This window comes from Atractosteus spatula, chromosome 8 (genome assembly GCF_055471065.1).
Source record: "Atractosteus spatula isolate fAtrSpa1 chromosome 8, fAtrSpa1.hap1, whole genome shotgun sequence".
Taxonomy (NCBI): domain Eukaryota; kingdom Metazoa; phylum Chordata; class Actinopteri; order Semionotiformes; family Lepisosteidae; genus Atractosteus; species Atractosteus spatula.
In genome coordinates this window covers 28,533,436-28,561,316 of record NC_142713.1, presented here as the reverse complement: position 1 = coordinate 28,561,316, position 27,881 = coordinate 28,533,436, and the positions used below count along the sequence as shown (strand labels likewise).

General features: G+C 42.0%; 1 protein-coding gene across 2 annotated transcripts in view; it reads left to right on the top strand.

The window, feature by feature from the left end:
- The first annotated feature begins 3,201 nt into the window (after positions 1–3,201).
- LOC148829363 (ras-related protein Rap-1b) overlaps positions 3,202–27,881 on the top strand; it is a 59,911-nt gene continuing 35,231 nt past the window's right edge. The window contains exons 1-2 of one of the 2 annotated variants that reach the window (XM_088923532.1): positions 3,202–3,574; positions 3,813–3,951. The gene's annotated coding sequence lies outside the window, so the exon portion shown is untranslated. Of the gene's footprint in view, positions 3,952–27,881 lie in introns of both variants that reach the window. The other variant, XM_088923533.1, reaches the window with a different exon arrangement.

Here is a 27,881-nt window from a genome sequence, read left to right as displayed (position 1 = left end):
GGATTCTGGAAAAAGTAACCCTGTTGTGAGTGTGTGTGTCTGTGTGTGCCCTGTGATGGACTAGCATCCCATCCAGTGTGTATCCCACCTTGTGCCTGTTGCTTTCTGGGATAGGCTCCTGCTCCCCTTCAACTCTGTAGTGGATAGAGAAGTTAGAAAACGGATGGATGGATGTTGGAAAAGCAAGAACCTGCAGATACTGTATGCCTGTAATTTTGCTGTTCACATTACTACCCTCCTCATAAAGAAGCCAAGAAATTAAAGATGATTCTCACCAAAAAAAAAGCAAAAAAAAAGTTTTTTTTGTCTTCTTTTCTGCTGCTGGTGCATATTATAAAAGCAAAAAAGAAGAAATTCACAAACAGCTCAGGCTGTATGAAGTTTAGAGGAAGCGTGGCCATTTTGCTATTTTTATCTATATGAACACTCAGAATAAAAGGCCTCTACAACACTTGTCTAGTAGAAAGACCTAAGAAGTGGATTGTGTGTCATGAGGTTTTCAAACAAGGACTATCTTTTAAAGCTCCATGACAGGAGGCCGGAGGGCTGGGAGGTGGCCCGAGAGTGCTCTCACCCAGCTGAGCTATGATTAATCTTACTGAGGAAACAGAGCTCTTGAGCAATGGTCAAATCCATCATCATACCAAAGCAGATGTTCTGTGGGCTAGTTTGTTTAGAACAGTAATACTCTGCTTAGCCAGTGTCTGAACTTGCATTTATTGGCTCCTATTGGTCGATGACTGTAATGGGGACAAATCCCTGTAACAACTCAGATACAGCTGGGATTCTGACAACACTGGATCAGGAGACAAAGCAGTTCTGGGTAGGGAAGTGTGTAAGGAGACCTGACCCTGTGAACTGACACACAAGTTGAGTGTGATATGATTCACAAAGGAGACTAGGTGTATACATATTCTAAGTAAACATATCCCTTCTCCTGTGAAGAGTTCATCAGTATTGTTAATGTACTGTAGGCACATTTCTTCTGTTATTTATGCCCTATACATTTCATGACATGTACTGGAGGACAACTGAATGCAAACAACAGCTCTCAAGTACATACATTACCTCAGTGCACAATAAACCTTCTTGAGGGAGCAGACCGGCAGGGATTTGAGTTGTGGAATTAGGCTGTGCTGCTAGGTTTTGGGGATGCACAGAAGAGAATTGAACTCCAAATAACTAACCCTTGGTAGGCATCACCCTGGAGCCTGGCCTTCTTAAAAAACACATTGTCATTAATACTCTGAAGGGTTGGGTGCAAAGTGTGGGCCAGCATTCCTTATGGTGCAGAGAATGTTTGACATTCCCCAGCTCTCATGGTCACTATGAATGAGTCATTTGATTTTCTTCTGGGCCAGACTAGACACAGGGGTCCACTTATAGGCAAGAAGAGTTAGACAGTTCAAGGGTTTTGTCTGCTTCTTAGCTGCATAAAAAGATGTCTTGTTTTAATTCTTTGTTTCAAATCATAGGTCCTAGATGACCCCAGTAGAAAACCTATATTCAATGTTCATAGTTGTCTCCTGCTACAGTATACTGTATGTGCAAAATTGTCTGCTTGGTTGTCGTGAGCTGTTTTCTGCCTTTGCAGGTTCTTCGGCATTCTTAATAGCGCAGTTACAAAATCTGTAGCACACCTGGGGTCACTCAGGGGTGCGATGCTTTTGCAGATGAGACACACCCCTCAGCTTTGCAACAAACCTAAGCAAATCTTCAGTCACAAATTTCACAGCAGCTGACTTTGGTCAGTATATGACTGAATGGAGTATAAATGCTGTTTATCCTTATTATTTACTATATAGGAGAAAATGATAGAACTTCTTCAACCTCCGTGTTTTTAAATGAAACATATAGAAATGATCATTTAAATATTATATATTGAAAAATATAGCGAAGAGCTGTGAGCTATAAAAAGTTGAGACGGTCAACACAGTCAAAATGTCTGCTGCTCAGTCCCATTACACTTTGAAATGCACACAAAAATATGATGACTGGCACTCGACAGGTAAGCAGATATATAGGGTGTCTACTTTTTCCTCAGCAATGACTGTTTAAGGGTTGTGTCTTTTTTTAAGAGTATCTTCACCATGCTGGTTGTAAAAAAGATATGATTTTTGAACAGGTAAAAGGAACGGAAAGGTAGACTACAGCACAGCATCATAACAAACAGACAGCCCAGAGTTAAATTACCTTGTCAACTGATCTTTCCCAGAGACTTTGAATTTGAAAATAAGGTATATAAACATTTGTCGAAGTTCAAGTAGGTGGCTGCGTCAGCACGTGTGGGCTGCGAAGGAACAAGTTAAGGTTTATTCCATGCTGTAAAGAGAAGAAAATAAAAACAACGTTCAGGCTGTGGACCCTTCCAGGACAGCCGGATCAAAACCTGAAGAAGGCTCCATAGCCAAAACATGTTTCTTTTCTTCTCTTTTCAGCATGGAATAAACCTTTACTTGTTCCTAAACATTTGTCTACTGCCTTACAGCATGATAGGGACCTTAGAACAGAGATAAATGGAAAATTTTCAAGAGTAAAAGCTGACCATCTTATTGAACACTTAACTGTTATTTACAAAGGACTTACTTTTCCATAGGCTGTTTGTTCTTGGTTTACAAAAGCAATCAGTGGTCATCTATGCTCAGCATACATAAAGAAGAAATGGTTCAATTATCACTATTATTACTATCATTATTTTAGCTATTTTGTTTACTAAAAAAAAAAACATTTTCTTGTTTTGAGACAAATATTACAAAATTGTAACGTTTACCAACATCTTTTTTGCCTGTTCTGGATGTTGCCTGTATCTGGTTCTATTGTGTGTGGTGGAAGAGAACTTTATTTCTTGGCTTAGAGAAAAGAGCTCTGATGCTTGAAATTGTCAGGGATCAGACAGAACAGAAAAAGGTGACATTCTCCAGTCTTAGGGGTTGCCAATGCTGCTCTTCCATTTCACTGTCATAAAATTATAACTACAAAAATGGGTTTTTAAGGATCCCAAATGATTGCGGCTATGCTCATTGCTTGCACCTGGAATTTTTGAGTCTTTTTAAAAAATTGGGCATAAAAGAATTTGGGCTAAAATAAAGTAAAAAATGAAGTCCTCACAAAATGAGAGAGGATTCTTTTTTTACGTCACATCTCCTGTTTGGGAATGCTCTACACTCTATTATAAAAAGCTTTCCATCCGATATTGATTCCACACTCAGAAATGGTATTGCAGATATAGCAGACGACCTCTCATCATATTAACATAAAGTTGTAAGTTAATTTGAAAACAGGTTTAACATCATAATAAATGATTGTTATAAATATTACTTAGCTTAATAATCCGATTCTCTCATTGTTTCTAAAGGCCGTTTAATTCTTTAATGTACTCCTGTAATTTGCAGGACTCTTTGTGGCTAAATGCCAGGAATTTCTTCTGCTAGGATGTGAAGCCGATATGCAGAAAACGAAAACATTAGAAACCGTGCTGCATCCTGTTTCTATAAGGACGTTTACTTGATTTATGATGGCAAAAAGAGAAAGACGACTGGAAAACGCACCTCATCTGTTTGCACAAATGTAATGCGTAAGTATGGTGCATAACGTCCCACCATACATTTTTATAACAAAGGTTTTGCAATTACAGCACATACTGAATACAGCATATTTTACATACTTAAACATGTAGTAAGACTTTAAATATACGACGGCTGGTGTGTGTAATTGCGTAGCGTGAAGACGTAGTATTTTGCTTTCTTTTCAACCTGTATGGATGCAAAACAGGAACATCAGCTATCGGCAGTCTCGCCTTTCTCTCTGTCCAGTTGTAAATTCAGTTTGTGACTGGTGCTGAAACCGAGGCTGCAACGTCATGCAAAAACTCAAAACCTCACCCAGATAGGAGAGATCGAGAGAGCAGGGCGAGAGGCGCAAACAGATTGGAGCGGCGGAGAGGACGAAACTGTAAGTACTGTATCTGCTTTTATTGTAACTTTTCTACGTTATACGGAAAAGAGAGGCCGTTGGGAGCGCGTTTCCGAGGCTTTTTAATGTTGACACGAAATGCCGGCGAGGCGGCGGCGGCGGCGCGATAGCCTCTGCGCCGTTGAATACGGGAACCGGTTTAAAAAAAAACGCATTAAAACACGGTTTGCGGAAGAGCAGGTCAAATGTCTCTAAAATATGGCGGAGCTGGAGTGGAAGAGCCCCCAACTCCTAATGTTTTACTTCACAGCGTTGCCTTTCTCCGGGGCTGCCGTGGCCGCATACTGAACTTCTGAGCTCTGAAAACGTGAAGATGAACCCCCGCCTGGGTGGCAGGAGGCTTGGGGAAATGGCGTTGTGTTGTGTTTTAGCCTGTGACAGCGGAGAAGTTCAAACGGAAATGGAAAAGTTGTCGAGATTGTAGTTCACATTACGAATTCTTTTGGTGTCTCCGGTTTCTAGTCACAATAAAACCCAGCTAAGGAGGCCCGTTTTAGAGTTGGAAGATCTGATTGCTAGCTTTGTGAATCGGAGGAAAGCGACCAAGTGGCAGATGAAGCGTTATTTTACCGGGGTGCGCGTTTTACAAGCTTGTTGTAAGCAAAGCACTCATTTGGTGTGATGTTCCTGATAACGTGCCCCGCCTAGTTCACAACTGAGTGGGGATAAGGCGAGGCGTCCTCAAGGGGGATCTTTGAGTTTTTCGTCCAAATGTCACTTGATTATCCCTCACGAAGACACACGTACGAACAAATAGTCATTTAAGGACTTAAACTAAAACTGGCAAGAGAGCCTCGAACAAACCCGATCTCTTGAAAAGGGCGAAATCTTTATCAGTTGGATGCATTTCCTTAAAATCGTCGATTCCGTTTTTTTTTCCTGACACAAAGAGGCGTTTTCCTTTGCCCTAGGAATGATGTGTGGCATGAAAGAATATTGCGCTAAATGTATGCAACGGTTTGTTATTTTCTGATTTGATTAAACATCTTGGGTGGTCGTCAGGAGTTTTTATGCATCGTAGAACAATTTAGTCCCATGTGGCCCAGCTTTAAGCCATCAGCAGACTCGTACCCTGAATTTAATAGGCCTTAGTTTTCGTAGGAGTCTAGTTTTACACGAGTTTCATGGAGCTGTGACTAAACTTTAGTTACACTGCCATTTTCGCTGTACAGCACGCTGTATTTTATCCCACCGAGCAAGTGAGTTTCTTGAATTTGAGTTTTATTGTATGCATCTGTACAAGTATGTGCAGACATCGAAGAAGAGATATTACAATTACCACTCTTTGTCAGTCTTGGATTTTGAACACCCCCCTACGTTATATGTTGAGCATGTACTCTCTTTTCCCCAGCATACTGATTCTGGCTGATGGAGAATGCAAAATACTGTATAACCTCTCTCTAAGTGAACTGTTTTTGTTGTGTGGGTGGGATTGATGTTGGATAAAGTCTGCGGAGATATTTTGATGTATTGGTGAGCAAGGTTTTCCTTGAAATGTTACCTGCGCCATTACAATTTTCCCAAGTTCCAGAAGTTTGGTGGTGTTAAAATACAGATCTGCGCATGGCTTGTCTTTGTGTCTGACCGTGAAAGTGGCATCGCTGGTTACCGCTTCTCCATGGTCTTCTTTCTCCATGTGTTGCAACAGAAAGCATACTCAGGTCTTGCCTTTGGGAAGGGAAATGGTCCTCGTCTTTATTTCTCCACTCAGGGATCTGCTGCTGTCTGCATGCATGCTAGTAATTCTCTGTTAGCTTGTCTGATGTTTTGTGACACTCCTGCACTGAGCTGCTTTTCTCAAAATCCAGTACCAGGAAATGTGCAGGGAACGCAAATTAATATTTGCCTCCTTAATGCAGCACACATGCAATTTCCCTTGTCTCTTCCTGTAATTCGGCATTGGGAAGGCATATCAGATGCCATTTAGGTTAGGACACTCCGTCAGCAGTGCAGATAGCAATCAAGAAGCAACAGCTGTGGGATAGCATACCGCTCTGCAACAAGTAGGAATGATCTATAAAGGTGCACAACAAGCTCCCCCTCCTGTTTTAAAGAGAATCTGCTGAAGAGCCGGGCGTCCTCCTTGGAGAGCAATAAAACAAACCGATCGGGATTCAGAAGGTCTTTTTGGACGTCCGAGTGTCCCGTCTCCCGAAACTCTATACTGCGAGTGCAGAAGGCATCCCCCGGCCTTCAGCAGAATCGGGGCAGGTTGGATACGTTGGATTACATAAGGGCACCTTGAGCAATTTGGGCTGTCGTTTGCACAAGCAAGTCAGCGTGTCGTTTGGCACACGCGTGTCTGTGGTTCTCCTTTGTCCGTGAAGAAATGCAGCGGCAGCAGCAGCTTGAGTGGGGGCCCCTGGTACCGATTGAAGCGTAGAAAGGAAAAGAAAGAATTATTGATTCGTCTTTATTTTCTTAAAAGGCTTAGGAGAGCGCATTGTGGCGCGTTTGCTGGCTGATGGCCCAATGGAATGTTACCCTGCGGTCTGTCCCACCTTCTGTGTAAAAGGACGTCACTGAGCGAGCACACCGTGCCAGTGCGACCTCCTCGTGTCCTGTATGAGGTTCAGGAAGGAACTCTGTGCTTTGGCGTGTCCGCATGTCTCTGTGCTTTCCGCAGAATGCCGCCAATGGGACTGCTTTGCGGAGCTGTTGGACTCGATGGGGAAGTGGTGTCTTGTCTGTGTTCGAACCCCCTTTTGAAATACGATTTATTATTAAAGTCGTTATGGAACAATTTAGGGATCATTCCGCACTGCCTGCTCAGCAACTGATTGTAAAGGAACCTGCAGCCCAGGGGAATGGTAATGGAACGGTCCACATTTTCAAGATGAAGATGGTTAGGACATAGTGTATCTAAGAATATATTTGAGCAGTGTGCTGTGCATTATTATAGTAAGATCCACTGCACCTAGCAGAACTCGCCTCTCCCTTTAATGAGAAGCCCTGGGTGGTTGTTACTTAAATAACCAGACATAAAGCATCGGAACTGCCATGACGTAGATAAATGTTCTCTGTACTGATTAAGATGAATAGTTTGTCTTTTCAAGTCTCAAAGGACATCATGGTACTGGCCAGTAAACTCTTGTGAGACCTGATCATATTAAAATTTATGCAATGTGCTAGATTAAGGACCACTTAATGAAGGGCTTCTAGTGAGAAGTGGTGATTTAAGCAAGGGAAACATCTAGGATTGCCTATACGTGTGAAGTCCAGGCCCGGTACAGAAATTCTGAATTCCTGTTGCTGAAGAGAGCAGGAATATGGCCTTAGCTGTTGCATCTCACAGGGACTGTCTTATTGAATGTTTCGCTCGTACAGCACTTCCTCTTTAAGGGGCATGCACATTTCTGTGCAAGACTTTTTAGGCCAATGCATTTCACAGCCACCTTCAATAAAGCCGATTTATCATTCTGTTCTTTCTCCATCTGACTTCAAGTTTGAAATATCAGTGTTCTCAGTTTTGAGGATGTTTTGTTTTTTTGTCCCTGTGTGTTCCCATGGCGCTACAAATCCAATACTAGTTTCTTTAATAAGATTGCAGAAGTGAAACATTTTTAATCTTGATTATTTTGTTTCTATGTGTTTGTCATGAACCTTTGAGTGCGGGGCACAAAATATATTCAGTGTAGGAGGCATAAGATTCTGAAATACGTTTTTGTTGGACACTGTTAAAGGGTGCTTTATGTAAATACCTGCTCAGAAGTCGGAAGGCTGAAAAATAGTTTTTAATTCTTTCTCATATTGCTCAGATTACTCATCAAAAGGTTCCATTTTTCTTTACAGTACTGCATGTCACATCAGGAACCTGGGGGGAATTGTATTGTACTGTACTTCCTTACAGAAGGAGTCAGAAACATGAGACATAGTGACTCGCAGAGAATATGACCATTTCGTTCTTGATGCGCCTTTGATCACAATATTAAAATACAAAAAAAGCAGTCTTGGGTGTTTCCTCCCACGCTGGGTGTTGTTACATTTGGGAACCCACTGGAATCACTCGAGCTCATGTGATGAAGACAGCGGAAGGGACGTGCGCTGTTGTATTTGAGAATGTGATCTCTTTCCTGTGTGTGACCATGCTCTTTGTGGAACTCTGTGTACAATAAGGGGAACCTAGTAACAGCTGAAAGATTCTGGCTCCTCAGCTTAAACAAATACAATAGGATTGCAGGCTCAGTGACTGTGCAGTATACCTTTACAGATAATTCTCTCCACTCTTTCTTTCTTTAGGGTTTTTTGGGGTTGTTTATCTGTGTCTTCCAGGCAGCTGTGAAACTGATTTTTTTTTGTGTGCCAGAACTAAAGAGTAGGGTGCAGTGTCATCGCTGTCCTTTACAGATAATGGTGAGCCATATGCAAATATGACTGCAAATATGACCTTTCCATGTTAAGATCGCACTTGACAAATGATGTTGAGTCTTTTTAGGTACAGACAAAAAAACAAACTTAAGCAAAACTGGTGATGACACTTGACACGAGTGGCAAATATCCACTTTTGTTTGGAGCGATTCTTGCAATCCAGCTTAAGGATTTTACTGTGGTGTGCATGTTGGACTTTTCTTATAGATAACAAGTAGGTTTGACGCAGACAGGCCCTGGAAGAGATCACCTTGCCTCAGTGTTTTGTACAGCGCTAACTACAGATGTGAGAACGGACGTGGTGAAGTATGTATCTGCTTCAATGCAGATTCACCTAATTGAGGTCTTCTGTGTCTTTCCTTCTTATCTTGAAATCCTCAGAGGAGTTCGAGCTTCACACTCCCCCCTACCCAGTCTGTTTTTTTGCAAATATCCATAATAAAGTTAAGGTTCAGATGTATTTTGGTTCAAAAACATGTTTCTCTCTGCCTCTCTAGTGCTTCTGCCAGTAAAAACCATTGATGGGTATGATTCCTATAAAGACAACATCTGTCATGTCTTTAGAATTGCAGTTAAGTGGGAGCTGGTATACGAGAAGTATTTATTTTCTATCAAGTGCTGATTAATTATTGCTTTTAGTTCCACTGGCTTTTCTGTGGGAGCAGCTCCTTGAATTAGCATATATCAGTTCCAGTTCTGAAATGGGGGACATTTGCTAATCAATTGCAAAGGATTCATCATAACGGTTTGCATTAGGTAGCAAGTTTAATTAGATTTAGCTTTGCCTGCTATACCTAAAGTTGTGCTTCACTCAAGCTATCTTTTCTTAAAACAGAGTTAGTTCCCTCAAGCAGGTAGTCCGAAACAAAATCGAATATAGATTGGTAAATGAGTGGTTTTGTCGGCAGTGATGGTCCGTGGAAATGTATTCAACCTCAAAGATATTAAATTCCAAATATATTTAGTGCTGCCAGGGTAACACTTTTAGAGAAGTACCTTTTATCTTCCTGGTTGTCTTTCAGGCTTGTGTTACAGTGCATCAGATCAGAGCATAATGAAGCAAATAAACAGCGTATTTGCATTTTAAAGAGTGCCGATGTTCAGGAGCTTTGACATCGGAGTAGCAGGGTGTAGGATACAAAATGACGTGGAGGCTGAAGAGCGAAGGCTTTACAGTAAGTAACTCGCAATACACCCCATCTCTTTCAGGCTGAGAAGAGAAAGAAAGGCTTCCTCTCGGACATCTTTAAGTCCCGCAGTATGAAAATCTTCAAATCGTGCCGTCCTTTTTAACCCTGCCTTGCCTTCTTCCAAAGATTGTCGCGTTTTTGTTTTAGCTGCTTCATAATGGAATTTTCCCTGCAGGTATTTAGTAATCAGTCCTTTCGAATTTTTATCTATACTTCTGTTAAATGGGAGCGAATGACCTTGTTACTAAAGCGAGAGTTGTTTGCTTTTTACTGCCCTGCCGGGTGGGACTCGCTTGCCATTTGTCCCATGATTGCAGTGCTTTAGAACAGAAGTTCCTTTTGTCAGTGGGTTCTGTATTAATAAAGATATTTCTTATGGCTGGTCAGTAATCTAATATACCATGACACTCTTCTTGAGCTCCAGGGCATCGTGGGCTGACTGACAGAGTGGCAGCATTTCAGTAACCTTTCCTGCGTCTGCTGCCTGTCGGAGATAAGAGGGCGTGTTTGTCGTAAAACTGTCACGTGTGTGTATACAGTATGTTGCCCGAACAGTTACCAAACTCAAAAAGTTCAAAGAGTCTCCATCTCGAATAACAAATAAAAAAAAAAACTGGTGCCCGAGCCAAAGCCATCGTTCCACTGCGAGCCGTCCGATTTGCATACACCACCACAGTGCCCAGATTCACCTCCCACACCAACAGCAACAGAAAGATTGAAGAAATCCAGCCCTTCTCTTCCCGTCTTTTTTTTTTCTTGTCAAGAAGGAAACAAAAAAACACTTCTGCTCGACTGTTTGTTCTTCTTGTTCTTGACTTGGTTCTTTGTGGTTCTTCGTGTTCTACACGGCTCCTGTGTTGATGCACCGGCGCACAGCCCCAGTTCTGTTCATCGCAGGGCTTTCCTGGAATGGATTCTCTGAAAGGAAGCACTGAGGAGTTAGAGCCGCTGTGTTTCCAACAAGTGGACTTCAAAGCCACATCAGCAGGCAAGCTTCTCATAAAGACTGCTACAGCTCGCTGCCACCATTTCACTACCGGACACAGCCATTCAATACAGGCAGTGAAGAACAGCAACCGCCAAGTGCTGTTGGATGTCGATGGGACATTTTGGAGTAATTATAAAGCACCTGGTGTTTTTAGTGCTTATAATGAGTGGGCTACAGAGCTTAGGCAATTAAACAATTAAAGTGTGTAACTTCTTTTTGATTATAAATGATTTGTGGTACCAGAATTTCTCACTCTCTGTGCCCTCTGACCTTTGAGAAAAGGCATTTCTATTCCTTAGTCAAATTATTTTGTGATACACTTAGACAGTTAAATTCCCTGATGTATACCGATGAGTGTAGTTAATCCCGTTGGTATGGACATTAGGGTCTATTGAAGGTTTTTTTTTTAAAAAGCATCATATTCACTTCCTGCTTCACCCACTGTACTGTATTTAGAAATTCAGTAGAAATAGAAAGGAGTACAACAATTTCCTAATTTTTTTTTTTATCGTGCAATGATGACGGCACAAATTGTTGTGAATCGTATAGCTTCAAGTATAGAATAAACTTACAGGTTTTCCAAACACGTACCTGACTGCTTCTGGTGTACTAGAGCTTGGAAGAGTGTCTTAACTTTAGCATTTCGCTAGTGAAGAAAGAGATGATCACTCTGTGTTCCCCCAGCTTTCTGACTGCCTTGAGTGATAAGAATACACAAGGTTACAAACAAGAGGAGGCCATTTGGCCAATATAGCTCATTTGCGTGAAGGTAGCTAATTGATCCATGTTTCACTCTTAATTCGAGAGAAGTCAATTGAGTTGACTTTTTGTCAGTGCTTTTGAGAATCCAGATTACTTGTATAATGTTCTTTCATTGTTTTCCCTGTTTAAAACTAACAAAGGTTCAGTAGTTGTAGGACATTTCGTTCTTCTTTTGAGAATTGCTTAAAAAAATGAAAACGCTAACTTAAACACCAGGCTTTTTGAGACGGCTTTTTAAGCTCAGCCTTTAATCTCTTGCATTTCTTGTCATTTTTCTTTGTCATTTGCACACAAATGGCCTATGTCAGGGTGTTTTCCCAGCCTTAAATTGTCATTTTGTTTTTACTTTGCAGCATCTATGGGTTTTCCTAACTCCCCTGTTTTGCTAATTTTACTGGTCTACTAGCTATACCAGAACCTAAAGTATGGATATACAACAAAAGCAGTAATGGCACTAATACAGATCCCTGTGGTACTCCACTAATTGTCACCCCAACCTTGAATATTCATCCCATATCTGAACCGTTTTAATGAATAGCTTCCATCCAAAGATACTGTACAATATCTTGATTGCCTGCCTCCTCGTAACTGACAATCTGCCTTGAGGACCTTCATCTGTAACCTTATGAAAATCTAAATATCTCTTCATTCAGACACCTCCAACAAGTTAAGAGCTCCATTCATTCATTCATTTATAACTTCTTCTGTTCAGGGTTACAATTACCTCTTCTAAAACCCCAGAACCCTATGCCATCAAGATGATCTACTCTTTCCATAGCCCTCCATGTAATAAGAACAGGACTTCAGGAGTTCAGTTTTGTCACCATGTCTACGGATGGGTGGAACATTTAGCATTTTCCAGTCAGTAGGGATTTCCCAAAGTGATGTTGCATCTGAACTTCTGCTGAAGTTGAGAACATTTTTGTTATTCAAAAAGACATATGCTCTTAGTTCAGTTTTTAGCAAGCGTTTGGAAGGATGAGTGATGAGTGGGTGGTTCTCTGATTTTCATTTGGCACAAGTTTAAGACCCACTACATTTCCAATATCCTTGCTGGAATATCAGGAGCTGGCACGAGCGACTTCTCCTCCCTCTAAAATGCTGTAGCAGGCGTGTCCCAGCAATTTTATCTGAGATTTGAACATTTCCCCCACGCTCTGAAGCTTTAACACATTTCTTTGTTTTGGTCACAGATTGACCAGTGGAGTTAAACCTATACAGCAAGATGGATTATTATTTTTTATATTGATGACAGTCCTTCAGGTTATTTGACCTAAACTATCTAATACAAGAATTCTGTTTGATAATTAATTATAAGAAGCCTTTGCTGCGATAAAAAGTGATGGAATCTCAAACGTAGATTTTGAGCATTTATAGGTCACATAAATCATGTGCTGTTAGTGTTTGTTAAACTGTTTTAATAGCATTTGTAAGCTTGTAAGCATAATCTTACATTTTTCAGTGTAGAATTGTGAAGCCTTTACTATGAAAGGAGTCCGCATGTCATCTGACTTAGTTTACGGGTGGAATAGAGGTCGATCAGGTACTGAGAGAGTTGTTAGTATCACTTTCAGGGATACTTGTAGGCTGTGTGTGTACGCCCTGTGCCATGGGCGAGGAGTGAACATCTGTAGTATCTCCTCTCTCTCTTAATTCGTGCATACAGCAAACAGGATTATTTGTCTAGGGCCACGTGGTTAACCTTAAGTGACGTGGGTTTACTGATGTGACTTGTCTAACAAGTTAAAGAACACAAGAACCGAACACCTTGATAAGTCCAGAGTCATTTGTGTGGCGTCTCTCTTAAGGGTTCCTTCAGAGCAGGCAGTGGAAAGAGGGACTCCCCTTGCTCCCTGCCCACCGGACCTGGGAGCTTGCTCACTGCCCAGTTCCAACGAAGAGCACGTCTGATGCGCCTGGCCGTGAAAGCACCTGTGCTCATCTGACGTTTTGGTGAAATGATAGCAGGGCCGTCGTTTTTGATGTGTAGAGTGTTTACCAGCAACTGTGCGTCAACTGCAGAGGACACTGTACTGTGGAACAGGACCTACCCGCGGAGACTTCCTTATGCGGGAAACAGTTCAATTTGCATCACCTAGAATTTATTGTTTAAAAAAAACTTGTCAAAACATGGAATTATAAAAATGGAATGAAGAAAAATACAATTGTATATGGAGATGTGCAATCCTTTTTTCACTATTCCTAGGAGAAAAGGGTAAAAGGTTCGGTAAACCCTGCCTGTTGTCAGAATATTAAAATTATATTTTGTGTTACACTGTCGCCACGTTCTTGGTTACATTTGATTAGGCTATTCAACTCCACAGTGAAGTGCAGATGAGAGAACTTGTACCTGCTGCTTTTTAAAGAATTCATGGGGAGAAATGAATATTACTGAAATCGTTCCTTAAGGGACTAAAAACTCATGATGAAATGCGGGACTGTCTTTTAGCCGTTCACAGTGACTGACTAAACTTTTTTTTCAGAAAGTAATTAAAGATTATAAGCCTTTTTTCTTTATTTACCTTTTTTAGAGGGAAATTAACTTCTGCATTGTTCCCGAGCAAGTAACTCTTGCATAAAAACCCTCCTGTGGCACTTGGTCACGTGCTGCTTGTTGAATTGAGAAAAAGAAGTAGAATCTTTAACCTACATTATCAGTGGTTCCCAAAAAGTAAAATAGTTAAATGACTAAGCTTTGCCAATACTTAAAATTATATCAAAGGCGGTTACGGGTTATGTAGTTCATTCTGCAGACAAAGGAGTTATGATACTTCCTGAATGCTATATTGCCCTGAAGGAGTTGTACAAGAGCAGTGCTGGATTATACCATGTTTACTCTTCTGTTTCTCTATCTGATCCATCAGCTCCTCTTAAAAGCTGGCCAGTCAAATGATTTCACTTGTCCCTGGTCATTTGTGGGTTTTTTTTTTAATGATGCAATCGTTGATGGTAGCTTCATTTTTGTTTTCTTTCTGCTGTTTGGTTAGTGCAGCTGTAGGGGCCAGACGAAATGAGGGAGGGGAAACGGGCTTTGAGAAAAAGAAACAATCTCGAGATCGGAGAGAGCTTGTCTCTTTTGCTTCACTGGAGAGGTTTCTGTCCGATCCGAAGCTTCTAAAACCTGCGCGATTTCCCCCCCTCCCATGTGGGCATCTGCTGCTGTCTGGAAGGAGCCACACCTCGAGGAGCAGCAGAGTGTGGTCAGTCCTGTAGCACAGGTATGGCTGGCTGAGAGTGGGGAGGAGAGGTGAGGAGAGCTGTCCCGCTGTGTCCTATCACCCGTCTCGACCTGTGATGTTTGATTTTTTTTTTAACTTCTTCATGCGGGGGGTGATCCATGCCGAGGAAGTGCTTTTGATAACACTGATAACGCATAATAGTCGGACTTCTTCCCAGTTCCTTGCTGGAGTGTGGAAACGCGGGATGAGATGTCTCCGTTTATTTTTCGAGGACCGACGATATTGCGTAGAGGCCGGGTTATTTCAGCTCTTACTGTAAAGGAAACCGTTGAGCTGTTTACAGTGTTTTGGTTTTACTTTTAGAGTCTCCACCTATCTTTTATCTATTACCTACCCGCCCAATTTGTAATCGTGAAATGTGTATCATTTCACAACTCGGCTCGCAGCTACGAACCCTGCATACACACCCACTGGGGAAGCGTGGGCAGACTCCGCCGGGCTGCCTGCCTCAGGGCCACCGCCTTTTCTCACAGCCTGCAGCCGGGCCACTCGCGAGCCCCTTTCCAGTCAGCATGAGGCGGCCGCAGAGCGCGGTTCATTGTAACTGTAGCAGAATGCAAGACGGAACGAGTCGGGCAGCTTCGGAGAGGAATACTGTGTGGTGCTCTGGGTCAGGGTTTTTCAAGTCCCATTGTTTTATGGTGGTAGTTCGATATTTTGTAATGAAACACTTCTTTACCTGTCAGAGGGTTTGTGATATCAGATTTGACAGCCCTGAAAAGCAGGGCTCTCCTGTAAACCATCATTTAAAGCTAATCTGCTGTTGTCTAGTGAGCTAGGTGTGTGATTCCCCACTCAGGAACGAGTCTGCGGACATTAAGAGAGCTGCAGACTTGGTGGATTGAAGTAAAGATTTCCAAGTTTTCCGGACTTAACCTGTGTCCAGGTTTCAAAGCAGTTTAAATAGTCATATTAGGAGCACGCAGCTGAAAGTGGGTATGCCTTTCCCCCCCCAAACTAGTAATGACGCCTGTTGCTGACTGTGCATATACTAAAACTTTCTTTTAAGCACACGGTAGACATACATCCAACAGAATCGTTACATTTGAACTCAAACATTTAACTCTTTGAAAGTGCATTTCATCTCATTTTTCTGTTTGTCTTTAAAGTAGCTCCAGTGCATTTGCATAGCAGCTGTTTTAAGTGGTATACAGTTATTTACTGGAATCCCCAATATAAGCCCAAAGACTTAAGGTTAAAGATACTCTTTTCACTGTCATCATGTCTGCAGTGTATTTTGCTTTACAAGTAGTTTTTCGTCTGCTGTGCCAAGCTAATGATTCTAAAGAAAAAAGACAGCTGTTGCAATAGCTTAGTTCTCCCAGTGCCTGCTGATCAGTCTGCTAAACTTTTATTTTCATTGCTTTCTTTCTGACTTTATTATATCAGATGATGTGCGACTGCAGTGCAATCTAAAAACAAGAGGAACAGAGAAAGCTTGGGCTGAATATTTCTCTCTAGCCCCAGGCTACACAGAGTGGTGAAGAAATACATCTGTGACTTTCAAACGGGATAGGGAGGCACTAGCAGCCCAACATGAAAGCAGGAGAAAATATCTCCCAAAAACTGGGAGGGCAGCAGTAAACAGTGCCAGTAGCTGGTACTGTACATGCCATAAGTCCATCCTCTCTGCAGGTGTACTGGAGTTATGTCGTGTGCCTTACTTTCCTTAGGGTCTGATTGGACACATCTCGTTAGTCCTCGATTGTAAAGCCAAGGGAGTCCGAAGCAAGAAAATAATAGAAATATACATTGATGCAAAATATACCAAATGATTTTTTGGGGGCTGCCTTTCTTTGGTCTGGTTTTAAAATGCAGTTAATATAAACACTTAAAAATCATGTCCTGTAGTACTGTAAATAGTTCTTTTTAGGAGCTGACTTTGTATGGATTTGTTTTAAACATAACAGTTTAAAAGATGCCCGTGTATGTCTTGCTTGTCAGTTTTCGGATGGCTGCACACGTGATTATTTCAGCATCGCTGTCTCATTGTTCCGGAGGAATGGATACTGTGGCCCTGCTGCAGCAGGTACAGGTTTTAGTGACAAGAAACATTCAGGGTTTGTGATCTGCTTTGGTAAAAAGGCCTCCTCTTCCGCTCTCTATTTTGATTTTACTAACCAGAAGGCCAAAGGCCTCTAGTTCATAGATGCAGTATTGATCCCCATTCAGAGCTCAGTTCTTCCTGCTGTTTTCTGTGACAATTACATTTCAAGCGTCCTTAGTTTTAAACTTTCTATCATCAGGGTAGAATATGAAGAAAAAAAGGTTCGAGATGCTTAGTTGGGTACTGTGCATTGGATTAGTCTTCTGCAGAATTTATTGAAAGCTGTCACGCCAGACTTTCTTTTTGGGCTTTTGAGTTGTGTTGGCGTGCTGAGTATTTCAATTACTCCTAATTAGAATTTACTTTTTGCAAACTAACATTAGCTGTGTCAGCTCGTGTGGTTACATGCCAGAAATGTCTTGATGGTACCAAATAAAGCAATTTAGGGATTTTAGAAGTAGAATGAACTAGCTTGTTTAATTATGTAAGTAGCAACACTACGAAACCACATTTTTTCAAATTAATTGATTTGAGCAAAATGGGAAGAATATATTTTTTTTTCAGCAAAACAGTTTCCGAACACACCTGCTGAAAGATACAGCATTTATTTGTCCCACTTTTATATTTGTCAGGTAGATATGTAACAGTGAGCATATGCTTGATCATTGGTGGCCCATCCAGCCTTCTGCTCAGCCTGGAGATAAGCATCTCTGTGTCAACCTTGTAGCAGGTGAAGAGCTGCAACAGTGCAGAGCTCAGTGTGATGAGTTGTTAATTGTAAAAACCTGTCACCCAGGGCCACTAAATTGGTTGTTCCAAGAAAATGGAAGTGTAAAGGTTGAATAACTTAATAACTTACTGATTACAGTATGTGAATCCGGTACTACTTCCAGTGGCTGTTGTGCTCTAATTACTAGCTGCGTTTGTGAGATAAACCACTATTATTCCTATAGGGTTTTTACATTTATATTCCCCCGGGTATCGCCTCGTTAAGAGATGCTTGGCTCATAACCTAACCAACCTTGATGAGGAAGTAGAGTTCTCCAAGGCATATTTGATCTTTTAATCCTTACACAGCCTTGTGGGCGCAGTCAGTTGGGTGAAAGAAGTGGCCAACTATCCAATGTTCAGCTGATCTGAATGTTTGGTTATCTGCGTAGTTAAAATCAAAATTGATCACAAAGCCGAGACTGTACACAACACAGAGCTGTTGAAAGAGAAATTGCTGTTCGTGGAATGGGAACGCGAGGCTGGTAGAATTACATTCGGGCTGTACAGGAACCGTCTTGTACGCACAAGCTCAGCTATGAAAGGTATTCTTCTTGGAAATGTAGGAATTGTAGGATCTACAACATGGACTAAAAGCACGCTTGTGTTAAGCAAAATCAACTTTCAGGATGTCTTCTACCGGGAAATCCTTTAATATTACTCATAGCATTAACAAGGCTGGCAGCCCAAATGTAGATACCCTGCTTATGTAAGATACACATAGTCAAAGTAGTTGTTTGTCACATGCGGTATATCTGATGTGGCACTCTCCCCCGATGAAGGCTTGAAGTAAATAATGAATCGGAAGAAATGGGTGCCTTGTGGGTGCAGTCTGTTTCTTTATTAGAACTAACGTGACGCTTTTACTTTGGAAGAGCATTATCAGAATTGAACGCATTTGAAAAAGAACAGCATACTGTATATGAAGATCTACTCGGACACCATCGTCTATAGATCTTAACCCACAATATGCGGAAGAGCTGTGTTATTTTAGAGACTTCAGGGAGACAGACCGCTGACATTCATTACCGTCACAGTGGGGAAACGCGGTAGTGCAGAGGCATGGGCGGAATCACAGCTAGCAAGCATTTCCTGCTGCCTGACCCCTCGTCCCCATTTTGGCCGGGTTTCTCAGCAGAATGCAACGCTGGGTTCATCTGACATCAGAACTGCATCGCTTCCTGTTCTACATGTATCTGGTTGTCAAGGCCAGCTAAGTTGTTGGTTTTTTTTTAAATCTGCTTGAGCTTGGGTAGGGAAGAAGATGTGGATAACTGAACCTCAACACGTTGAGGTTTCTTTCTGGTTTTGTCCAGCTTTTGTATTTGGTGTTGTAGCAGGACAAGCTATTTGCAGGAAATCTCAGACATGAAGAAAAGTTTTAAGAAACATGCTCATGAAATTCTAGTGCTTCAAGCATTAAGGTTTACGTGGAATATTTTTTTTATGTATATCCTTGATGTAGTACGCTACACCAGTGTAAGAGACTTCCTGAAACTTATTGAACTGTCAGTGTCTGGCTACAGCTTTCATTAGCCACTACACTGTAGTTGCAGTTGCATAACGTGTCATAATTTTGTCAGAGTCGTATCTATAGCTCTACTCTCTAAGTCTAGTTTTACTCAGTTGTACAAAACCAAACTCCTCCGACATCACGAAACACGGAAGACGAGGAGCCTTCTCCTCCTCCGGCTCCGATTCCAGTGCTCCAGTGTGTCTGCTGCACACTGCTCTTCCCTGTTTCTTCCAAGTCTCTGCTGGAGTGGCCTGCACTGCCCTGACTTGTTGAGGAAGTAACCTGACGAGAGCAGCAGCGCATCGGTTTTAATGATTCAGTGTGTCTGAACAAGAAGTGAAATACACTGGTGACCCGCCCTTGGCAGATTCCTATGTAAAAGGAGGAGAGAGCGACATTCAAGATAAAGAAATGACAGACTGTTAATTTACTGGTTTTGCAGTTCCATTTGCTGGAAATCCCTTGTTTTAATAGATGCCCAAGCATTCACGTTTTCAGACTGGGTCTGCTTCACAGCTAAAGAGATAACAAATTAGTCTGCTTCACCTCCTAGCTCCTGTGAGTTGACTTCTGTGGACAGTTGTACCCGTATACATTGTAAAAATGCCAAGTTGGATTAGCAGTGAAGATCTGGAGTTTTTTTGGGGTCAGTAAATATATTGTGCAGAACATTGCGACATCACCAAGTCTGGGAGTAGTATCGTATTAATGTATTGTGTTATTCTCTCCTTAATTTTCTATTTAAGCATCATGAATAAACTAGTAAACTGTGGAAGAGACAAATGTATGTAGAATATCCCTTGCATTGTGCTTTTATGAACTGTCACCCAGACAGTTCAGGATAGGGCTGTTTTTACAATACAAAAGTCCTGTTGTCTTTACTGGATCTCATCAAATGGTAATCATTATGGAGTTCAAGTTACAAAAAGGAATGTAAGTCATTTAAATTAATCTTTACATTAGTTATTGATTTGTAGAAAAAATTACAGCCGACACCCAATAGTATTTGCATAACACTGACTTTTTTAAATGGTTTGAGATGTTGGGAGACAAAGTCATTGGTTTGATGATGGTTGATAAGGTGAAGGGCTCTTGTATGGGTCTGTATGGTCAGTGTTAACATCTTGTAGTCGCTGTGTATTGGGGTTCACTTGACTGGTGGCTCTCTGGGTAAGAGGGACTGCTGACAGAGATGGTTGTAAAGGCTTTTCTTTCCGGGTGAGTTTCCATTCTGTAATTTTCACTTCCTTCAGCCACTGTGCGCCTCCTTCCTTTTGCACTTCCAGACGATTGAAGCAATACAGGCATTACCTCAGAAACACCTCGGCTGCGTGACATCGCACTGTGCTAAAGATATCGGTAAAATCACTTCTCCGGCAGTTCTAGGCATGTTTTTTGCTTGAACAGTCTCTGGTAAAGCATTTTAAGCCAAGTAAATAGCAAACGGTCACCCACCACAGCAGTTTTAACTACTACAGTTACTAATTGTGTACAATTACTGCACAGGCATTTTAGCGATTCAGGGTTAACTCTAGAGTGTTATATTTAAATAACTTGGTTTTGAAATATTCATCCAAAGCAGGGGAAAAGCCCTTCATCCTTATAGAATTATTCACGTTCTTGTTTCTCATTTGTGGGTGGTTAGTCTTAGTCTGGGAAAGCCAAAGTCCACAGTCACCCAGAAATCACCAGTTTGTATAAGCCTGAAACTCCTAAGTCTTGATCAGTTCCCTTAGGCAATTGGTACAGTTAAATCAGGAAAGACCACTTGTGGTATTCACATTTGAAATCATTATGCTCCACTCTTGGTCCTAAGGTCTCCAAAGTATGTTAGCAAAGAAATTACCTCTTTAAATGGTCAATACAGATTTTTCCCAGTGTCTAGAAATGTGGTGCCACAGTAAATCGACTGGATTGGGGCTTTCTACGACCATCCTTGTTTTAAGTGGTGGAAAAATGATTTCAAAAAGTATGCATTTCTGATCTAGGGTTTAACAACTTTGCAGCAATAAAAAATTAAACATATCCCTCATTCTTCAGGGCTAGCCAGAGGAACATTTAAAATCTCATTTTTGGTTTCTTTGAGACAAAGCAGTAACAATGTGTTCTTGCTGCCTACATGACCTGCTCAAAGAAAAGTCCGTTTTTTTTTTTCATTTATAAGAGCCAGTTCAGCTGAAGTTTTCTAGACACTAAGTTTTAAAGTCTGTAGTGTTATTATCTACAATTCTGCTCATCGTGGGTAACCTTCCTACGGAAGGGCTGTTCAGTAACATCCCTGTATTGCACAGGTCCCCTGGTAAAGGCAGGAATTAAACACTCTGACACGTAACAAAGGGAAAGAAAATTCATAGCTGAAACTTAAACACACAAGTCTTCATTGTGCTATCCATTGAAACCTCTCCAGAGTTAGTGTAATCCAGCCTCTGCCATTTCAAATGGTGTGTGCAGAACATGAACCTTTCATTTAACAATTATTTTTCTGTTTAAATACATCCATGCCTGTTGTCACTGTAGGCAGATGAGGCCGATGTCATAATGAACGGCAGCCTGGTTCCTGCCTCGTGCTTTTTTGAGGTCCTTTGGAGGGGTGACTCACTGCAGTTTCATTGCAGGCCCTTTGCCTGAAACACTTGTGAACATCCCTTTTTTTTTTCTGATCCTTTTCATATAAAGATTGCCTTATATTGGTGCTGCCATGCTCTTTTCTCTTCGATCAAATTACTCATTTGCTGTAAATTGATATTTCTTGGAATCCCAGTGAACCGTTTAAGAATGCTCATGTTCTTTGTCACAGTGTGGTGACTGCATTTTCTGTTACCTGTGAAATGATTCCTATACCTTAGAAAACCAGATGACTAGATTTTTTTTTCCCCCTCAGATGCTATAGAAGCATCATTGGGAATACCGACTTTTTTTGTCTTTCATCTTCCAAGCGTCTTTTCAAAATCTTAATATTGAGTTATGATGTGACACTGCACTATTGTCGATTGTTTTCATGTGGCTTTTTCTGTGATTGTCTTGTCACAGAAGCTTTATGAATTATGCAGTTTTGTAGCAAAGACATTTCATGGAGAGCCCATTCAAAACCAGATCAGATCTCCGTTTCGGTTTGACGTGTCATGATACCTGATGCCGGTGTGAACTTCTTCATGCGTTACGTTGATGTGGCAGTTGTGTACAGAGCTTTCTTTCTGTTCCTGCAGTAGCAGGGAGACCTATAGAAGAAATAGTGTTGTTTTTACACCTGTCACTTTTGTCCTTTCAAAAGATACCTGGGATACCCTCAGAAGTTTTGTTAAAATCAGACTGTAGCGCAGTCTGTGATCTTATATATTCTACTGTTTTTACTCACTTGCTTGTTTCACTTTTTCTTCCACACGATTCGGCAGACTCCGTGCAGGTTGTCACCGGGCAGGGACCAAGGATTGACCCGGCCCTGGAAGCAGCCTAATTACCGTGTAAGAGTGTGTTTACGAAGCAAGGCAGCTCAGAGGCCTGCTGCTGTCCAGCCATGATCTGTCTAGGTGACAAGGGATGCCTGAGCTCAAGTAACGAGTGGCAGTTCAGTCAGAGTGTTTGTGAAAAGATGGGAAACCACAGGGCAAGAGTGCTAGAGGTGGCGGCCTTGTGCTTGCCATCAAGTCAAATCAGTTCCTCCATGTTTGTGTGGTTGGCGTTGTTGTAGGCAGTATAGTCGAGGGTCTGTCAGTAGGCACAGATATAATGACTAGGATTAAGCTGTAAATGTACAGATGAACTTAGACACTCTTTTTCTGTGAAATTTTGTTTATAGGACTTTGAAATAATTGAACAGTGGTTTATAGCAGCCTATCCATTTGATACAATGTTGAGGGACACTGACCCATACTTTTTTTTGGGTGGGGAATGACTGTACCAGGTGGCCTCACACAGCCGTTCAGTGCACACGTATACCTGCGAGACTTGACAGAATGCTTTTGCAGCTTGTTTTCATTTAATGCAGGCTAAACTCCGAGCAGGCTGTGTGGAACTCGAGGGCTCCCGCGCCCCGCGCCAGTCCAAATTCACGCCGCAGCTGCTGAGCAGAGGCAGGAGCTGTTGACCCAGGTGCCTGACTCGCATTCTTCAAAGAGGAATTCCATTCCCGCAGGCCCCCCTCCCTTCCGCAGGGACTGGGCCAGTTTGACAGAAGACCACATGCTTTGGGGGACTGTGTAAACACTCTGGAGAAAACCAATCAGGAGCTTGGTCGGAAAGCCCAATACCTAATAAGTCTGCCCAGCCTCTAGCTTCAGGTTGTTGTTTTTTTTATTTTCCCTTGCTGGGACAAAATCCTTATCGTCTATAATCGTATTATTGTAGAGATACCGTGTTACTCATGTTTTCTGAGTGAGCATTAAAAATTTTCTCCATCGAATGCAAAAACCCATAAAATCAGATAGTGTAATAGATTCCACCCTAAGGACTTTACAGATGTGAGGACTGCATTCTTTCTAATTATCAGGATTCTGTTCACAGCAAATATCACAGTAAAGGATAGGCAGACAGATGAACATATGCACCATAAAAGCGCAATTGTTCAGGTGTGCAGAAAGTAAAAGCTGTTTGTATTCTTTAGAGTTTGTTCTGGTAAACATATGGGAGGAAACCAGAAGGTTAACTGGCTCTGGAATTAGTATGCACATGTTTGTGTCTGTGTCTGCCAGGCAGTGGACTTTTGTCCAATCCAGGGTGTACCCTGCCTTCACCCGTTGCTTGCTGGGGTGGGCCCCAGCTCCCCTACAGCACTGAATGGCATGAAGTGGTTGGAAAACAGATGGATGGATATGTCTGTGAAAAAGAAGGGAACAGTTCCGAATGGTTAATGTCCTATATTTTAGTACATCCTAGCTTCTAAAACTGTGGCTTTATCCATACAGAAGTTCCAAATCGCCCATAATGGAAAATATCAAGACCGTGTTTGTTAGAGATTTTTCTTCAGCTTTTATGACAGGAACAGCTACTCCCATATTTCTTCTCATGCTGTTCTGTGAACATTCTCTAGTGCTCAGTTCCAGCTTATTTGAAGCCTTTAAGCACAATGTCTTGTTACTAGGGATATTGTTTCCTTTTAACTGAAAGCAGGCAGCAGAAAAGAAAAACATACTGAAGCAAGAGAAGCCCCACCTGCATGGTCACAGGGAGCGAGGTCTAAGGAGAGATTTGAGTGGACATGCAGTACAATGGAAAGCAGCTGTAAAGTTTCTGAGTGATGGTTTCTATTTAAATAAGCTCCATGCACTCCCAGTTCAAGTAGTCCAAATACTAGTAGTAAACTCCCCTCCATGGTAACAATTCCCTTCTCCTGCCAAGTCAAGATTTTGAAATACCTTTGAGGCAACCGCACATATTATTTCTGTAGCAGAGTCTCCATATACTATCAAATTATGATCAGACACAAAACGTAAATGCCTGATTTTTTTTCTAAATACAGAATTGTTCCATGTGATATGCAAATTAATAAATTAAGTACCTCTTTTGTGTGGATCGACAGCAAAATGCTTCATGCAGTTGTATTGTTGCTTTCTAAAATCTGACCATATAGTAGTTCCTCTGATTTTGCTCTGCCCTGGATGTTGTTTTTGTAAATTACATTTTTCACGAGTCCCTCACCTTGCAGTCGCTCCCTGTTGCCCAGGCCCACTCTTGTTCGTACAGCTCGTTAAGACTTTCCGTCTCCCTCGTTTGTTACACCTGAGCTGAACACGATCCGAAGGCCACTGTGATCGCAGCCGCTTCTCCGTGACGGCTGGGTTGGTGTGTTTTTTTAAACAGAGAAAAAGGTCAGGGCCCCTGCCACTGAGCGGGGGCTCGGGGTGGAATGGGATTGACAGATCAGCTCACGAGAGCTCCAGGAGCCCCAAAACGCGGGGTTTCACCGCGGGGCTTGTGCGAGAGGACCGGGGGCCGGAGAGCCTTCCGAGCCTGTCAGCCTGAGTGACGGGCCCTGGGCGACTGCGCCGGGCGGCACGGAGAGGAGCGCTGTGTGCGAGTGAGTAATTGTTTGACTCATTGCTTGGAAACTTGCGAGCTGCGTTATCGGGGGTGGTTGTATTTTTTTTTTTTTGATGAGAAGAAAAACATGCACATGCAAGAACAGCCTTATGAGAATCACTTCGAACACAGAATAAAAGTGTTGGTGGCAGTTTCTGCGAAGAGACCAGAGTGTGGCAACGCAGTGCGGTGTATAGAATATGTCCCTTCTTTAACGGAACCTCTGACGCTCTTGTTCAGAGACGTGCCTCCCTTCTCCCTCTTAACCTGCTTTCTGCAAATTGCAGGCTAGTTATTCTAAAGTTCTCGAATACAAAATCTGAAACCAGCTTGGGCATTTTCTTCTCGGTCGTTCAAAGAGCCACTCGTTCCAGAGCCGTGCCATACTGGGGGCGAAAGATGGATTTGGACCTGTTTGAGGTTTTTTTTTTCTGCATCCATCTACGGAGTCAGTGGGGTGTTGGCTCAGCTCAGATCAGGGTTTTTCCAAACCGTTTAAAGGTTGTTGTGAAAAAGGGGTGTTACGTAATGTTTGGAAAGCAGATGTTTGCTTCATATTGGTTCCAGACGCTCTGTGTGGCTCTAATTGAAATGGAATTACTGGCGCGCAGTACCGTGTCTGACCTTGCACTTGATTCTTGCATGGTAAGCCAAGTGGGATGTTCATGTACCCCTGCTGCAGCGTTACTGGGGGAGCCCAGAGTGCTGTCATACAGCTGAGGCCACTTAGCATCCACACCCAGGTTGCAAAAGCAGCATTGTGTCTTGAAATGGTGCAACTCCCAAAACCGTCATTTACAAGTTGGTTACATAAAAATGCTGAATTATCACAGGGCAGTGTAAATGATATGGCCAATTTCAATACTTGTTTTTTTTATATCTTCGGATTATAATTTATGTTCCGGGGTTACTTAACTTTCGCTGAGGTACTGTTAGCAGAATATGATTTGTCATATCCTGCTTTAGGCTGTTTTGAAAATGTCATGCTTTTTAGGACTTTCGGAATGAGATGGATAGATCTCTGCCGCATCTCGGTAATCTCAGCATGAGAGAGTTTTAGTGTAATTTGTACAACTGAGGTAATGGAGACTGTTTTTACTTTCAATATAACATTTACTAGAAATGGGTTGTACTGCATATGTGTAACTAAGGCTGTAGTAAGAGAAGAGATATGAGAGACATGAGAAGAGAAAATTGTAGCAAATAACAAATACTGTACTAACAGGGCATTACAGTGGGAGATGCAGTGCAAAGGTGTATTAATTGTTACTGTCCTGGGCCTGAGTTTACGGTTGTGGATTTTTTGATCCCATGGTAAGAGCCTTACAGTGACTACTGAGATTCACACAGTCTTATAGCTTGAAGTAAACTCTATCCTTTTCCTAATGTATTTAAAAAAAATAATCTCGGAGAGCGTGGAGACTGTTGTTTGCATTACTTTCATGTTTTAGTGGGAGTAACTAGATCTTACTGAAAGCTGGGCTCAGGAATGACGGCCGACAAACAGACGAGCTGTGGCTCTGAAGAAAACGCGGAGCTACTCGCTGACAGCATATTTAAGAGAGGAAGACACAATTTTGTAAATCACTGTTTTGCTCAAACTCTCATAATAAGCAGACGGCTGTTATTTGGCGCGAGTGTTGTTCTGTTGCTGTTGCACTTTGGAATAGCAGAAGTGAAGGGAATTGAAACGCAGCTGCTCCTGGTCAGGAGACCATGACTGACTAGCTCAAGGCCTGTCTGTTTGTCCTGTGCGTGAAGCAGTGCCTACATGTCCTAGGCTGCTTATGTTCAGAATGGAAGAGTCAAGTGCCAAGGAGCGTTGAATGCAGAGTGCTGAACTGTCGGCATGATTCTCGGCACAGAGTCTAGTATCACAAGGAAGAGTATCGGGCAAAAGCCTGATCTGAATCAACAGAGAGCCTTGCCTGTCAGTAGTGCACAACAGTAGATGATTTTGATGGACTACTTGATTGTCCCAGTCTTAATTCAAGGTGTGTAATTAGTCCATGGTAGGAATTTCTGTTTTATTTTAAAGACTGACGATGAGCAATTCTGAATGAAACAATGCATGTATCCACCCAGGAAGCAATTTCTGATTAAGGCGCTGGTGTAAACGGCGAAATGTGTTTTTTTTTTTTTGCTTGTGAATCAGTCTTTCCAAATCAACAGAGGCAGATTATAAACCGCTGGAGAGAAGAGATTCACCTTATGGTAAATTCCAGATTACTGTGTGTCTGGTGCTTTGGTTTCCTAGCTGTGCTGTCACATGCAGAATTCGAACAGGCAGTACCCTTGATGATAAGATGGGGATCCCCAGTCTTGGCCCTGGAGGGGCCCGTGTGTCGACGGTTTTTCTGTCCAGCTAGGCTTATAACAACCCGAATAAACTCGGCACAGGTTTGTGGCCCATATCCAGATATTTCTATGGCTAGGTGTTCAGGCACAGCTGTGTTGCATATTTCCATAACTGCGTTATGGGTTAGGTTGGGGCCAGACCCTCTAATTAATACAGCCTTTTCTCTTCTTGAAATGCTTAAGGCCATCTTGCTAGGACACTAGAGTTAGAACTTAATTCATGTAGATCCTCATGCATAGCTGTGGCATGTAAGTAGCTTACAGCACCGTGAATCAAAGGCCAAATTAAGTTTTAGGAAAAAGTGTATTTCTCACAGTTTTAAACAGATGCAGATACCCAAGGAAAAATGTATTTTTTCCTAACAGGATGCATGAAATTATCACCAGGAAACACGGAGTAAAGCCATAGCTGTCCTACTCTTCATTAAGTTTCATGAAGAGGAAGTTTTTGTGACTCTTTATATTCGAGCACATGACTTCCCTGACTCCCAGTTTGATCAAGCTAGCTACCCATTTCAAAATGGAATTAACTGTGTACACAGTGTACCACTGTGTGTACCACAATTCCTTTTGGTGTGGTGAAGGATTAAAGAATTAAGGTAGGAAAGATCAATTTATGGGTGAAAAAAGTTGTAGTGATGAATGATTAATAGAACCA